Raw genomic sequence first — 16,626 nt, 5'->3', positions numbered from 1 at the left:
ACACACACACACACACACACGTATATACACATGAGCATGCACTGCGTTGTAATGTTTCTTTATGTTGATCACTTTTAAGAGCTCTGGGAAAATGTGCACATCAGCACATATATTAAGCCAGTTTTAAAGTTCTGCTGAGAATAAGAAGAAGAAAAATGATCCCTTCAAAGGGCATTTGCAAGCACTATACCACCCCTCCACCTGTCTCTCCACTTCACCCACACCATAGTAACAGATGTACTCACTCTGAGGAGTCGATGAAGTAAATGACCAGTCCTCCTATGCTGAGGATGAAGACTAGCACCACCTGCAGGAAAATGAACAGAGAGCAAGATAAATGCTTTACATGGCTAATACCATACATTCCAGAAACATTTAAGATGGCAATGATATATCACATTGCAAAGCACTGATTCCCAGCCCTGATGGCAAAGGTCCCCCTGCACAGGACATTTCAGCATGGTCCCTGCTGCCAACGCCAGGCTCATTTCTTAAGTTAATTAACAAGTGCTTTCAGGAGTTTAGGAGGATGGAATGCACTACAATATTCCTCAGACCTGAGACACACTGCTTCTGTATTACAACGCTTTGGTAATACTGATAAATATCAGGTACATTTCTCAGATAATACATTTCAGTCTGGGCTACATCTGCTAAGCTGGATTCTCAGTGAGCCAAGGACAACTTTAGCCAAAATGGCATTCACACTGGACACTCAACAGCATATCTGACACTACTGTGTCAGAGAAAAACTGAGAAATGTAGTTCCGCCAGGACACATTTGGAACATGGGTTTGGATGAAGCTGTTCAGAGATGCATATCTGCTGTTTAATAATGTGACTTATGAAAAACAAAAAGGTGTGTAGTTGCACTCATCCAAGAAAACAAGCAGAAAGACATTTGTAGCTGCAAGAAGCAAATAGTTTGTCCAAAAAAATAAAGAATTTAGCCTGCACACTACCAAAAAAAGATCAGGTAAATCCAAAAGAAGTTTTGATCAACTGTATTCCATTAATGTGATTTGAAATCCAATCAGTGAACCAGGAGCAAACATTTCATCTTAGATGCCCTCGTGCTCATGGGAAACCATCTTGCACCATGCTCACCTTTTATAGCCTAAAACAGATTAGGATACACCTGTACAAGTTGTGTAATTACTGTCTTAAAGTGAGAGTTAAAGCAAAAGAAAAATATAATGAAAGTGAAAAGGAAAATGTATACAACAACAGCAAGCATTAAAAAGATGTATTAAGCACTGGAAATGTACCCTCTTATGATAAAAGCAGTTAAGATTGAGGTCTTCATTCGGCCCCACAGGTAACATGGAAGCCAACTCGCAAATCCAAAACACCTCCCTCTGTAATAATCTTTTGTCTCTGTTTCTCCCTCCTCTTTTTATCCCAATCATCTCGATACCTAGGAAACATAAATCTAGAAAAGAGTGTTTGGCTGATTCAAAATGGCGAGCCACAGGCAAAGTGTGGTCTAATCTGCAAACTGCGCTGATGTGTTCAATAATTCTAGTGTGCAACACTCAGTTAGTCTTCCCTTTATATAAAAGAGGGCAAGGACACATGATAAACCACATATATGGATGTGCAATTAATGAGATGTCTGATATTTGTTTTTAAAGTCACAGGATGTATAAAACATTTACACTTAATAAACTGAGAACAAGATATACAATTATAGCATGGAAAACTGCCTTGGGCATTGCAGAGTTGTAGAAGTAGTAGAAATATAGGTGTTTGTGAGTATCAATTTGTCAAACAGGTTTTTGTATGTGGAGAAGACACAAAGAGGAGGGTCTTTAAAAAGATGTGACAATTGTTTATTGCTTTGTAAAATATGCCAGTGGTTGTTAATCTTTTTGATGTCCTGACTAGAGGTACTATACAAGGATTTAAAAACACATGAAAACTACCTATTGTTCATAGATACCACCTTCTGGACTCCTGTCTTGCATGAAGCACGCACCTTCACTAGCACAGAATCAAACCCTGAGCACAAAAATCACTTTAAACAATATCAGCTTTCACCTCAAAATCAGATACATCTGAGTGAATGTGTTCGAGTCTAATGAACTGACTGTAAGGTAGGCCACGTTTCAAAGAAATAGGATTGGCACTCTTAGCATGAAGACTCTTTTTTTCAGTATCTTTTTCAGTATCTTGCTGGGAACCCTTATAGATCACAAGACAATAATCAAAATAAGGTTTTAAATATAATAATGCTTTCTAAAAAAGGATTGTTATTGAAAACATATAGTTCTTCTAAATATCCTAAATAAAGATTAGCATGGTCTGGAGCCATAGTGGAGCCTTAAATTTGAAAATCAGCCAAACACTCTCATCTAGATTTATGTTTACTAGGTATCGAGATGGTTGGGATACAAAGAAGAGGGGAAGACAGAGACAAAAGATTATTACAGAGGGAGGTGTTTTAGATTTGCAAGTTGGCTTCCATGTTTCCCATGGGGATGAATGAAGACCTCAATGCAAACTGTTTTTTATCGTAAGAGAGTTCATTGCACATTATTTAATAATGTGATTTGGAGCAGAACGGAAACCTCTCTTAATTCAATAAGCATCATGTAATTGGTACAATAACGAATATAGTGGTTTGACATCAGACTAACTAATCTAAACAATTCTGGTAAAAACCTACCATAAAAGCTTGTTAAAAATGCAGTAAGACAGTAAGTGTGCGCGGTATGGTCACTGGTTTATTAATGCTATTGTAACCTTGTGCGTGTAAGTAAGGGTGCTTGAGAATACAGTGGCTCCCTGAGTGAAATATGAGCAGGAGTCGCTCTATACAAGCATCCACTCATGCTGAACTGTAGAACTAGATACTGCAGCACATAGAATTTCAATTACTCTGTTTGTGCACGTGCACTGCCACAAGTTCACACACGTGCACACACATATATATTCTGGCTGTCACGTGAAGAACACCATGTTCCCAAAGCAACAGGACATTGTCATCAGGCAATTAAGGAAACTGGTTCATGTCATTGTGACTGTGTTTCTTTCTGGCTACTGCTGCTGTTCTTTTCCCTGTTTACCATACCAAACCTGCATGGATATGGTCACATCAAACAACAATTCTAGAGAGATAAGACAAGATACTTTAGAAAAGATAAGCTAAAGCAAAGCAGGAGGTCAAAGCAGATCAGACCAGAGAGGACAAGAAAGATCAGACAATGTTTATACCACAGCCACTGCAGGCTGGTCTGTTACATAATATATGTAGGGTGCAGGACAGGCCTGGTCTATCTGGACCTGTTTCTATATTACACAAAGGGTTGCCTCCCTGCCTCTTTACCCAGTCAGCTCAATGCATACATTATGGATAAGGCAGGCCGATTATTTTCCGTGATGGGAAATGTTGTCACTGTACTGCTGTTGAGCCTACCCTATGAAAAAACTCCAGCATGCATTTTTAATTCCAGATCATCCATTTGGGGATGAGATCCTCCAAAACAGTGTCCAAAACATCAAAGCAAATGCAGGCATGGCCAAGTCAGCCAACAAGAGACAGGTTCAATGGATGGGTATGCTGATAAACACAGTAGTCACCCTTGCAATTTTATCAGTACATTAATCTACCTCCCTCCATCCCTATCTGGCTATTGCATGATTATGCTACTTCACAGTGGTTTCCATGGCAGCAGGGAAGCCTGTGACATCCTCTGTCAACCACTAGGAGGCGTGACTCCATGTAAAACTGATGTTCTGAATAAGATCCATTAAATTCAAAAGTTCACAGAAACTTGTAGCTCATGCAGGCAAGAAAAGCTAAGACATGAATAAAGTTTTGTTTTTCCTATTATGTTTTGGTCAAAAAATCTGATAAACAAACAAATCATAGCTTTGTGGTCTTCAATCTCTTGCCTTCTGCAGCCTGTCTCAGGATCAGTGAGAGATGATCGTATGTAGGACTGGCTATAATTGACTGGGGTGCTGCTGATCTCCTTTAAATCTGAACCAGCATTTAACATGGACAGAATTACAGAAGTCATTCTCTTTCTCTCTTTCCACATCTCATTCTCTTTCTCTCTATCTACATCTCATTCTCTTTCTGTCTTTCCACATCTCATTCTCTTTCTCTCTTTCCACATCTCTTAGAATAAAAAACAGACAAGGTAACTGATCACTGACTAGCAGACTCCTCATGATTACCAAAGCACTTCAGTTGAACTGAACAGAACTGAATGCTGTCCAAGGTCCTGAAGTACAAAGCCTCACTTTAATAGACTTTAAATAACAGCAGTGCAAAAAGTGCTTGCCACACACAACCCATCGATCTTATAATCGCAACAATAGTCCTCTCCTATCCTGCTGGCCATGCACATTTCCTAGTGTGCAAATAAAACAGCCAATCATAGCACCTGTTCTGGGAAAACACTGAAGGTGAGTCTATCTTAAAATGTTTTACTTTTCATTATTAGAATGACTCAGGGAAATGGCTCACTGAAAAGACAGAACAACATTTTTGTCTGCAGTGAGTAAATGGAGTTATTTTATGAAGTCAGTGAGAATATACTGTAAAATGATCTTTAAGGTTATAGGGGCAAGAAGACCTCAGGCCCACTCCCAGATGACAATTCTAAATCAGCTGTTAGAGCAGGTGCAGTGAGCACATTACAAACCTGCATACTAGCACATCAAATCAATACTAAAAGGAAATTCTGTTAATTATATAATGCATGTAAGCATTAGTTTTATATCAGTAGACATGGAGGATCACATTATGAGATACATGAATTATACTATTGCTCTACCCCCCAAGACAGACAACATCCTGCTGGGTAATGCCCAGGGTCACCGTCTACTGCTCGGATGGTGTCTTGAATAAATGGTTCTGGCCCATAGTAACCTGTGCAGCACAACACCTCACCACATTATTCTATTCCTCTCAGAGTATAGTTCAAAAACACTTTACCACATTCCTGTAAGCCACACTCTGCTGAGTCATAAACTCATTCTGAATGGGTTGCAGGGATTGGTCTTATGGAAAACATCCCATTTTAAATTCTTATCTGATTTCAGATTTTTATATTGACATATGGATAAAGGAATGCAGTAGGTTACCCATTACCATAATAAAACAAACATTTGAAGGTAATATGCTAAATTTACAGTAAAATTCAGTCAAGACGGTGAAACACAAATATGACCTTGAGTATGTAAAATATGCTTTTACACATGTTTACACATATGAAAAGGGACCTCATGATGGATAGCACAAGAGAGCATGAAATCATCAAAATTTAAACACAATTTAAACATCACATGTGCAAAGACAAATCGGTGGAATACTTTCAAAGACGACTCCAGAAGATGAAGGCATCACAAAAGTGCCTGACCATGTCACAAACAAGAAAAGGCGCTTTGGGTATCTTACCATGCATCTCACTGTACTGCCAAGGCCAAGAAACCCAATACAATAGAAGAAGACCTTTTCTTACCTGCTGCCATTGACATGATGGCAGAAAAGCTGAAGAACATACCACTGTAAAAGGATACCAAAGCTAGACACACTGAAGGTAGGTCTGGTAACAAAAAACAAGCATGTATACACAGCATGTATCTAGGCAAGAGCTTACTATGTCTTAAAGATGGATGAATCCACAGATACTGTCAACCATGCAACTTTACTAGATAATGTGAAACGTGCGAGAAGGAGACTTCCATACCACTATAAATTCAGAGGACATTTTCAGCACTGTGGACTAGTATTTGGGCTCAGTGACCCTGAGCTGGGTAGTGTGTTGGAAACACAACTGACGGCACTGCATTCATAACCAGAATACATTCAGGGGTGGTGAGGAGAATTCCTCAGAGGGCAGCTATTGCAACATGGATCCACTGCTTTTTGCCAGCCAAGAATATTGTCTCAGTGCTTGAGGAAACATTGAAAGATGTAAACAAAGTGGTTAACCACATTAAACAGACAGTGAAGAACAGTTGGTGCTTTACAAAGTTGCTCAAAGGACCTGGGCTCTGAGCACATACAGGTGTGATAGCACTCACTGGCTATTGAGGGGAAAGCTTCCATCACACTTTTACAAACATAAAACAGAAATTGCCTCTTTCCTCTCAGAGAACATGCCTGCTAAGCTGTTTGATGACAAAAACTGGCTCAAAAAAGTTGCGCGTCTTGCGTATTCAAGCACAATATGGTACATTTCTGCTATTTGGAATGATTTTGGATTCTGGAGAGATAACATATTAAACACAGGTACTGTGTAAAATATGCCTAACACCTGTGGCGACTTCCAGAGGAAACACAACCAACTTCCATCATCACCTGCAAAAAAGCCATAAAGAACTACAATTACAACTAAACAATTCTAATCTAGCCAAATCCCAAACCCACAAATCTAAAACTTTGCCATCAGTAAAACAACAGTCCATTTTTCAGAGTTTTTCGAACGTGACTCCTTAATGCCAAACATCCAAACACCACAACAGAGGCCATAACTGTAACAGTGAGCGGTAAGGAGGCAGACGCATGTGCGGAGAAGAGTAAGATTTATTAGGGGCAAATCCAGATTCAGAGTCGTTATGATGGTCCAGGGTCACTGAGCCAATATGGAGAGTACTAGGATACATGATAGACAAACCAAAAACACATGAAGGCAAAAAGGGGGAAGCAGGCTATAACACAGAGGTAATGATAAGCAAAGGCTTCAAAAACAGATGGGCTTTCAAACACATCCATACATACATCCAACGAACAGCCAAGACAAAGGGAACAAGCCAGGGTCTAAATACCTGAACTAAAGAACACTAGGTAGCACAGGTACAAATCATAAACGGTGAAAACCAAAACAAGGACTGGAGCAGAATGGAGAAAGAAACATTACAAGGAAACCATGGAACAGGGAAGCAAGGAGGGACCAACCGTGACAATAACGAATTATTTACAAACAAATTTGATTGAAGATACCAGATTCCTTCAAGGAGTTATTTTTCCCAAGTCTTCTATACCTATACCACAGTTCTTTGGTCCAGTTGAACAACACATCCTTACATCAGCCTCACTATACACTTTCTTGATCAAGACTTTGAAATAAAAACACACTGTAGAACATATTGTAGAAAATATTGCATGTGGACTGCACGAGGCTTTGGCCAGCTGGCCTCTGCAGGAAGAGCAGCTAGTTTGCATCACCACCAACAATGAGTTAAACTTTGTGAAGCCCACTGAACTCAGATGTCAGTGTTTTGGCCAGAAGCTGCATCTTGCCATTGGTAAGTGAAAATACATTTGCTTTATGTGGCATTAGTGTAATAGAATGAAAATTGGCCGGAACATACTGGAATTTACTATTGTTATTATTTTAATTGGGAATCTTGGTATAGTTGTTTTATTCAGTTTTAAAGTGAGTTTAAGAATGACGTGTCAGTTAAATCCGCTTCTATTCAGCCATAGCCTGTTCAGCCAATGGAAGAACGACTCATAGCATGGAAGCAGCAGAAATCTCATAGTATTTAATAAATGTTAACACATTTAGTATTGATATCAGTTCTCTATATATTGTGATGATCCATGTGTTTATGGTTTAAAATCTCCAATAAAGAACAGGGAAGTTTTTTTTTTTTTTTGGAATAGTCCATTATACCTTAAAATTGTTATATTTTGCAGTTAGGCTATAGGGAGCAGATGACCCAGCAACACAAGAATTTCTGGACACTGCATTCTTCATGGATCCCAGGGTTAAGGTCAGCTTTGTCAGCAGCGAAAAAGTCCCAGACATCAAGACAAGGGCAATATTCTTAATTGACCGTATTTCAGGAAGGAACACAACACTGAGGCCCAAAGCATGGCTCCACCCAGTAAAGCAATCATTGGGCATCGATCATTAGTAAGTTTAATTACTATGAATTCATCTCATTTTGTCTAACTTTAGTGACCCTACTCTATTAGAGTTTTCCCCGTCATACTATAGGTCCCTGCAAATTGTTAGGAGTCAAGGGCCTTGATGATTGTAATGGGAGACAGTTATTTTAAACTGCCATTTTTAATTTAATGTTAAATTAATTAGGTTGTTCTCCTCCCCCATGTTTTTATTTCAAGATATTTTTTTGTTGAATTTAGAAGAATATTTTCAGGGGAGCTGGATAAATTAAACTTTAATTTCTTATAGTTAAATTGTCTTATTTAAATGAAAGTTCTTTTAATTGGTTGGGTAGTCATGTGCAATTTGCTTAATAAAAGTGTGTTCCAAATAATTTACTTAATTTCTTTATTCATCTTATTTAGTGAGAATGTTTTTAGTGTACCTTTTAAAGTATACCGTACTGACATAGGAACTGTATCGCTAATATGCACACAAATATTTGCTCATTCATCACAAGTCATATAACCATTGTAGTGCTGAACAATTGCACATTTTCACACATTGCACATTTTCCCACTCTCCAAATTCCGGAGTTGCTTCTCTTGTGTCTACCCAATAATAAGCAGAACAAGTTTATCATTGCTGCTGTCTTTCAAAAGAAACATCAATTACAAAAACAAGTGGTATTCTCTGTTATAAATCAGATGAAGTGGAAGCTGAGATCTCTGGTCCTGATATGCACATAGACAACCCCATGTGAACTACTGTGGGACCAGACTGCACAGAACAGACTAGCTCACCCATCTCAAGATTCAAGATTCAACAGTTCAAGAGATTCTACTGCCATATGCCTAGCAGTCAGATACAATAAACAATGAAACTCTTATTCGGCATTCCTTCAGTTCTGGCTAAAGAATAATAATAATATAAAATAAATAAGTAGGAAAGAAAGGCAGGAAAAAAAAATCAATAAGAAAATAGAAGAATACATTATGCACATATGAAAAAATATATTACGTATATACAAGGTCATCTGTATGTACATAGGAAGTAGGTGCGTGTGCAATAAAAGACATTAAAGAATGGATAATTAAATGTAAAGTGTACATTGATATGTTCTGATTGACTAAGAGCAGTAAGACTTAAGTGTTCTTGTGCAAAAATCCACAGGAAAGTTCCATATGCCACCATATCAGCCATCTCTCTTCTCCAAGGACAGTAGCATCATTCACAAATCTGATGACACTTGTGTTTGTATGGAAGGAAGCACATGAAGAGAGTGTACAGCATGGGACTCAGCACAAAACACACAGCCATGGAAAATTCCTGTGCTTATGGATGTATGGTTGCTAATCCTGACAAACTGATATCTTACTGTTAGAAAATTCAGGACCCAGTTGCATAGGGTAGTTGATTCAGGGTTCTCAGGGTAGTGGGTCAGGGACAGGACTAATGTGGGTTAGGACTAGCTTTTCTAAGCACTTCCTCACAATTAGAGTCAGCACATCCAGCCGATAGTCATTTAGACAGGTGACTGGGCTCTTCTTGGAGAGAGATGTGATGGTGATTGTCCTGAAACAGGTAGATACTGTGGCTTTTGCAATGGACATGTTGAACATGTCTGCAAGCCAACTCTAATGAGCTATCCCTGCATGCCCACCAGGGCCAGGCACTTTGCGTGTTTTTATTTTCCTCATGGTCCTGCTCACTTCTGCTGAGGCAGCTGTCAATGGTGCGCTCCATTTGCTCCCTGCAGCCACAGCACTCTTTTGTGGCTCAGTGTTGAGGACATCAAAGCAGGTACAGAAATGATTCAGCTCATCTGGCAGTGTGACATGGCAGTTTGTTTTGCACCTGCGCTTGCCCTGATAGCCTGTGATGTGTTGCAGCCTTTGTCATATGCACTGAATGTCAGCAATGCTGTAATAGCACTCTGACTTCAGTTTGTATCGTCTCTTGGCTTCCTTGAAGGCTCTACATAGGTCATACCTTACCTTTTTGTAGTCATCAGCATCAGCAACTGGATTTTCGCTTACACATGGATGATGCCCTTTCTCGTTTACTCTAAATCAACTCACAGTCCAACTGGCTCAATAGCTCTTTACACGGATGATGAAGCTTAACTGTTTCCCCTTCCAACCTTGCTTGAAACCTGGGTGTCAACTCAATCTCATTCAAAACTCTCATTCATGTCAATGCTGTTGTTAAAACTACTTTCTTCCACAACACTGCAAAGATCAAAGCAACTCATCTATCAGTCATCTGTTGCTGAGTCTCTTATTCTTGCCTTTGTACTGCAACTGACTGTAACTGACAGAGGAGAGAAATTTTGCCACTCCTCCCTACCTGAGCACAGCCATTTGGTTTTCTCAGGCTCACAGCCATAGATGGCTATAACATCATCTGCAATCTCACAATTATAGGGTGCACTGTTTTCTGTTGCAAGACTCAGTAGCCTCTTTCAAAAACACCCGCTTTTTTTCAGCAGCACATTACACCCATCTTATGTAACCTCAATTGTCTTCTGGTTAAATATCGCATTCATTTCACAATGCTCCTCTTCACATTCAGTCTTGCTGCCTCTCATCTCTTTGCACTCATTCATCCCTCTACCCTTACCCATGCTCTCCTTGGATAGTCTGTCAGCTGCCCCATATGCCAACCTCCACTCTTCTCGTGATTGAGCCTCGTCTAGATTTGCTCACCATCTATGGAATCATCATCACCACCAACCCCACCCCCTACCCCACCTTCTATGTTCTTACATTGCACATATACTGTTTGGGATTTCCTTGTTGTGTTTTTGCATGCTGTGGGTTTTTTATAGCCTATGGATTTAATGTAGCTTTCCTACACATGGCCTCGTTTAAGGGAGTAGTCTTTAAACTAACAATTGCAAGAATTCTGGGTACATAATACACAATACATCAAAAACATAATGAAATTCTTTAAAATGTTATCAGAAATTATCAATCCACTTAGCACAAAAAGGCACATCAGCTAATAAAAATAAAAGAATCAAAAAAGCATGCCTGTGTGCTGCTAACTTTAGTAAACTCTAAGCCAAACATAAATAGTTGTTTCACTTAGTCATAGTTAGCAACATTTAAAGTTCTTCTTAAATATCCATCATGTATAATAAAGGTACAAACATGCTAGAGAGGTAGCAATGCAACATGATACATGTTTATACCGTATTTTGAAAAACAAACATCGATGGCAACGTAACCGTCCAACCATACACAGAACACAACTTGCAAATCTCATTTTAGGGAGCAGTGTTATCAAGACATACAAATGCTGATAGGAGAGATTTTCAGACACTGTACTCATGTACAATTCAGTTTGGAACTAAACTAGTCCATGTCCTACATCTCCATCTCCATCTGGAGTGAAAATCCCAGGTGCTAGGGATGGCATGAAAAAGTCTCTCTTACTCACACACACACACACACATACGCACGCACACACCTTGAAGATGCACATGAGTTACACGCATGTGCACACCTTGAAGATGCACACCACTTACATGCGTGCATGAATACACGCACGCACACACATGCACGCATGCACGCACGCAGCGATTTAGTAAACAGATGATCAACTAGTGAGAAATGTATTATGCAATAGTGACTCAGTATCTTGAACACTTTAATTACTGTAGCATTGATCTGACAGGAACAGAGCTGCAGATGGTTCCTGAATATCAAACTTCCATAATTACAATGTTGCAGTGGGCTCAGCACAGCCAAGCATAGCACAGCCAAGCTCAGCACACCAGCTATTCCAGAAACATGCTGAGATTCCAGCACCAATACATTAACTGATCTCAAAATAAAGGAATATATATTAATTATATTCACTCTTTGACTGATTTATATATGATTACTTCAAGGAAATGTATACATCTTACATCAGAAAAATGATTAAGCATCCAACATCATCCAATAAATGAAAATAAGCATCAAAATCATTATCCAGCTCAGGTCAACCTACAATGTATCTGTGATGCGTGCATACGCAAGTCACTCCCTATCCTGGACTCCATTTCCCAGCATCCACCTGATAGCAGCCCTCCCATCAATCAATCAAGTTATTCCAATAGTCACAAGCACATTGGATCTGCCTCTCCTGATTTCTGACTCATTCCACCTGTTCCTTATTTATTACCTATCTATTTAAAACTGTTTGTTCCCAAACATACTTTGCAAAGTATTGCCATGATCATTACATACATACTGAGTCTTATTCCTTTTTGTATCTCCAGTTACTGACCTGTTTTGCTGCCTAGTTTTTGTCTCTGTTTAATCCCTATCTGTTGGGATTGTTTTGCTGAACTGACATTTGTCTCTGTACCTTTTGGACTGTTTCACCGATTACCACTCTCCCTGCTCCATGTACGCTGGTTGTCTCATCTCGGTTTATCAATCTCTGCATGGCTAACAACTCTGACTCTGCATTATCCCTCTGTCAATAAAACCAACTATCTTTCAAATATCTGCAAGTGTCTAGTTCTGGCCCAGTTCATTACAGAATACTTCGCACTCATGCAGTCAGCAGATATAGATGCTCTTTCTTCCGTCATCACCAGCCAAGGGAAACTCCTAGGATGGCATCACCAAATGTTCGAGGGGATGGCCTAATCTGTTACTGCTCTGATGCAGAAACAGGGCAAACAGCACAAACTACAGCTCTAATGGGGAGTTACTTTCCAAGATACAAGAAAGTAATCATTCAGTAGCAGTCTATGCCTTAGAGTTTTGTACATTAGCAGAGGGCAGTGGCTAGAATAAACCAGCGTTGTTAGTGGCCTTTCTACAAAAAGACATTCTACAAAAAACATGACAAATTCAGAGTGGACTGTACTAGCGTCCACCTGCACAGGCTTGGTGAGAGAAAATAACCCCCTCTCCTATTGGTCTACCATCCAAAGCGGACAGATTCATGGGCATGTGGAGGTCATCTAAGGAAATACCAAGATGGTGAGCTAGTTTGGATAAAAATTTCCCTCAGCACCCAAATCGATCAATGCTGGAACAGACACAGGAATAGGGCAGTACAGGGTATCTAATATGAGATACCCAAAAGGTCTTTATGGAGGAAGACCTAAAAAAAAAAAAAAAAAAAAAAAAAACCCTCTATGTCTAGATTTTACACAGCCATTGAAAGTCCTCTACTCAACACCAGCAGCATTCTCTGAGCTCAGAGAAGTATTCAGTAAAAAAAAAACCACTACCTGTCTTCCTCCATAAAGATCTTTTGACTGCGCTATCGACTTTGTTGATGGCTCAGTGCTTCCTAAGTCCAAAATTTATTTTCTTACACTGAGCAATAAGCAAACCGAGGTTTACATGCAAGAGGCTTCAGCACAGCAGTTCATCTGACCTTTCACATCACCTGCTGCTGCTGGATTTTTCTGTGTCTCTAAGAAGGATGGTGGACTAAGATCATGTAAAATACCTTTATCCCCTGCCTTTGGTCCGGGTGGCACTAGAACTATGTGGATTGTCCTATTTCACAAAGGTAGATCACAGACGTGCCTAGAACCTTGTGCGGATAAAGGAAGGGCACAAATGGAAAATGGCATTTCATCACCAATACTGAACACTACGAATACATGGTAATGCGTTTCGGTCTCTCTAACACTCCTTCTGTATTCCAAGCATTCATCAACAACGTCCAGGGTAATATGTTAGGAAAATATGTCATAGCTTACATTAATGACATTTTCATTTATTCACCTGATGGCATTAAAAATTAGCAGCGCTAATGGAACTGTCAGGGGCGGTAAGAAGATTGAAGCGGTTACCCAATGGGCAATCCCTACCTCTGTTAAGGATCTACAACAGTTTCTGGGATTTGTACATTTCTACAGGCACCTCATCAGGAACTACAGAAGTACCTTTGCTCCTCTCACTGCTCTCCTTAAATCTTCCACTAAGCAAATACTATGAAATCCCCAAGCTAATGCTGCTTTGATTTCATAAAAAGAATATTTCACTATAGGCACCATACTCAAACATTCCAACCTATCCAGACCATTTGTGATAGAAGTAGATGCAGCCGACATGGGCGTTGGGGCGGTCTTATCCCAGCACCTGAGGAAACCTGAGAAACTCCACCCTGTGGCATTTTATTGTCACAAACTTACATTAGCAGATAGGAATTACAGAACAGGCGATCATGAGCTTCTTGCTGACTAGGGATAATTCAATCCAATTGTAGTTTCTTAAAAATAAGATAGGTACACACGTATAACAGGCATGCAGCAAAATCATGCAGCAAAATCCCCCAAATAATACGTTTAATTCTACAGATTGGTGAGTCACAAAGGTGTAACAAAATAACAGTTGTGGCAGCGAAGTAGCCAGAAGGAACGGTGCACAAATAACCCAGCAGGCCTAGTCATTTTGAGAAAAGGAGTAAACTCTGTGACAAGTCCAAGCACTCAGTTGAAGAAGGTTTCAAGCTAAATAAATTGAAATCTGTTCCTACAAAATTGCATAAGCTCAAGGAAAGCAGTGGATCAAAACACCCAACCTTCTCCAGTCAGCAATCTCTACACCTAACAGTGAGAACAGCTTGTGCAAATCAATCAGTAGGAGGCAGCAACTCAAACCTCATAAAATCTGACCTGGGAAACCTGCTAGTTAAATTTGGCAGTTCCGAATGATGTGTGGCCAGCCTTTAGAGAGTATTATCCACTGTGGCAACTGTATCAAAATGAAAGCTAAACACATATAATGTGCTTATTAATATACAGGGCCTTGATATACACACGTGGACTCTATTTGCTAATTTGGTGACCTTTGAAGGCAGTTGGTCACACTGGATGTTATTTAGGGGTATCAGAGTACAGGGGGCTGAATACAAATGCAGATTTTTCCAGATTTTTATTTATTAAAACATTTGAAAACCATGTATCGTTTTCTTTTCACTTCACAATTACTTACTACTTTGTGTTCGTTTATCACATAAAATCCCAATGAAATACATTTGAGTTTGTAGGTGTAACATGAAAAAATGTGGAAAAGTTCAAGGTTTATGAATACTTTTTCAAGGCCCTGTAGGAGCTGACTGCTCATGTATAGTTATTCCACTTTGCTGGCAAATGAGAAGATAAAGTCAAAGTAACAGGGACGGCCTAATGACAGGTACACACACAGTAACTATTCACTTAGATTTAGGTGCAGTGGTAAATGGAGAACTGTTTTGGTGTCTTCCAGGGAATTCAAAAGGAATGAACATCGTACAGAAGTATGGGTATATTTATTTATTGTTCAAAAAAACAAGCAGAAAAATGACTAATTAAACCATTAGGGGAAAGTTGAATATAAACTGTTTCTGAACTAGATCTGATTCAACAATTAATAAACAGGAGCACATTCAGGCAAAAGACAAAAACGATTGGATGATGTAAATCTGCACTGAAAAAAATCCACCTCCACCACAAAAACTGTAAAAAAGGTAAAGCTGAGGCTAAGGCAGCAGCTCATTAAGTTGTTGAGCAACTTGAAAGTAGAGGCACAGTCAGACAATATAGCTCTATAAGTAACTCATCTGTTTATCCTGTTCCAAAGCCAAAAAGCATGTGACGGCTCACAGCTAAATCACTATCATATTCTGCCTAAATCCATTTCAATTGTCACTACTCCATCAAACATCCTAAGTGAGTTAACAACAGAAGCAAGAAAAGCAAACTACACAACCAAGCTGGCTTAAAGTGTAAGACATTGTGAAAAGGTTTTGGTCACACCAAGTCAGAAAACAGGATCAGTGGAAACTAGTGTTTACTGTTAATCAGATACAATATACATGGGTGGGCCTCCACAATAGTCCAGCTATTTTCCACTGTTCAGTCATCTTATAACTGCTGATCGGCTGGGAGAAATGTGTTCCATTATGTGGATATCATTTGCACAGGTGACACACTAGAGGACCACCTTACCCTTGACAGATAAGGTACACTCTCAGCAACACTGAAACTAAGACTCCTGCTACAACCTCATCGCCACCCCCAATGTCATCGTCCATCATAATGTTTCCCTGTAAACATTGTCATTACTTAGATTAAGTAAATATCACTCAACCCTATAATGTATATAGTATACTAGAGCCATAAGAAAATCACTTGTTAAGTGACCGGTGAGCCATGCACTCAGCACATTCTGCTGGTTCATTGGATGCTTAAAACAACAGAACTCTGTGGAATTTCAGTCTGTTGTTGTGCACACAATGCAATAGCCAGTACAGATGCTGTTGCAGGGGAAAATCAAGAGTGTATCTGCACAGAGGTTACCTAGAGGGTTAACTAACTTTCAGGCTAGATATATCCCGGTTGTGAACACAGGATCTGCTGTTTAAATGACCTACACACAAGTCAGCTCAGAAGGCAAAACTTGTGGTACTTGAGGTTGTGCATGATTACATAACCATGGAAAGTGTGCAAGTTCTTCACCATGGCAGAGATGCCCATCAAACATTTTGGGATCATTACAGCAATCAGGGATTATCATTTTTTCATCAAATTAAAATATTGTGGCATCCTCAGAGTAGTTATTATGCATTATAAACTGTGTTCACCTGCTTTTCTTATAATTAGTTATTGAAATTGTCCAGATTTTCCACTGATCAAGGACTATCCAGAGCAAGAATTTTGATCAGATGTTAAACCTAATGAATTTGGAGAAAAAATTGTCAGCAGATATTGCAAAAACAGGTATTGCATCTCTTTTGTTGAGATCTGTATGCTACAGTTGTGTGAGCAAGTGCT

General features: G+C 39.4%; 1 pseudogene across 1 annotated transcript in view; it reads right to left on the bottom strand.

Annotated features, from left to right (window-relative positions):
• Positions 1-16,626, bottom strand: part of LOC113589032 (calcium-activated potassium channel subunit alpha-1a-like) — an 87,749-nt pseudogene that overhangs the window by 44,242 nt on the left and 26,881 nt on the right. The window contains exon 3 of the transcript XR_014117179.1: positions 246-307. The product of XR_014117179.1 is annotated as a calcium-activated potassium channel subunit alpha-1a-like (transcript). The remainder of the gene's footprint in view (positions 1-245; positions 308-16,626) is intronic.

This window comes from Electrophorus electricus, chromosome 15, assembly GCF_041902795.1.
Source record: "Electrophorus electricus isolate QZ-2024a chromosome 15, ASM4190279v1, whole genome shotgun sequence".
Lineage (NCBI taxonomy): Eukaryota > Metazoa > Chordata > Actinopteri > Gymnotiformes > Gymnotidae > Electrophorus > Electrophorus electricus.
Note: the sequence above shows the minus strand (reverse complement) of the source record. Positions and strands in the feature narration are given on the sequence as shown.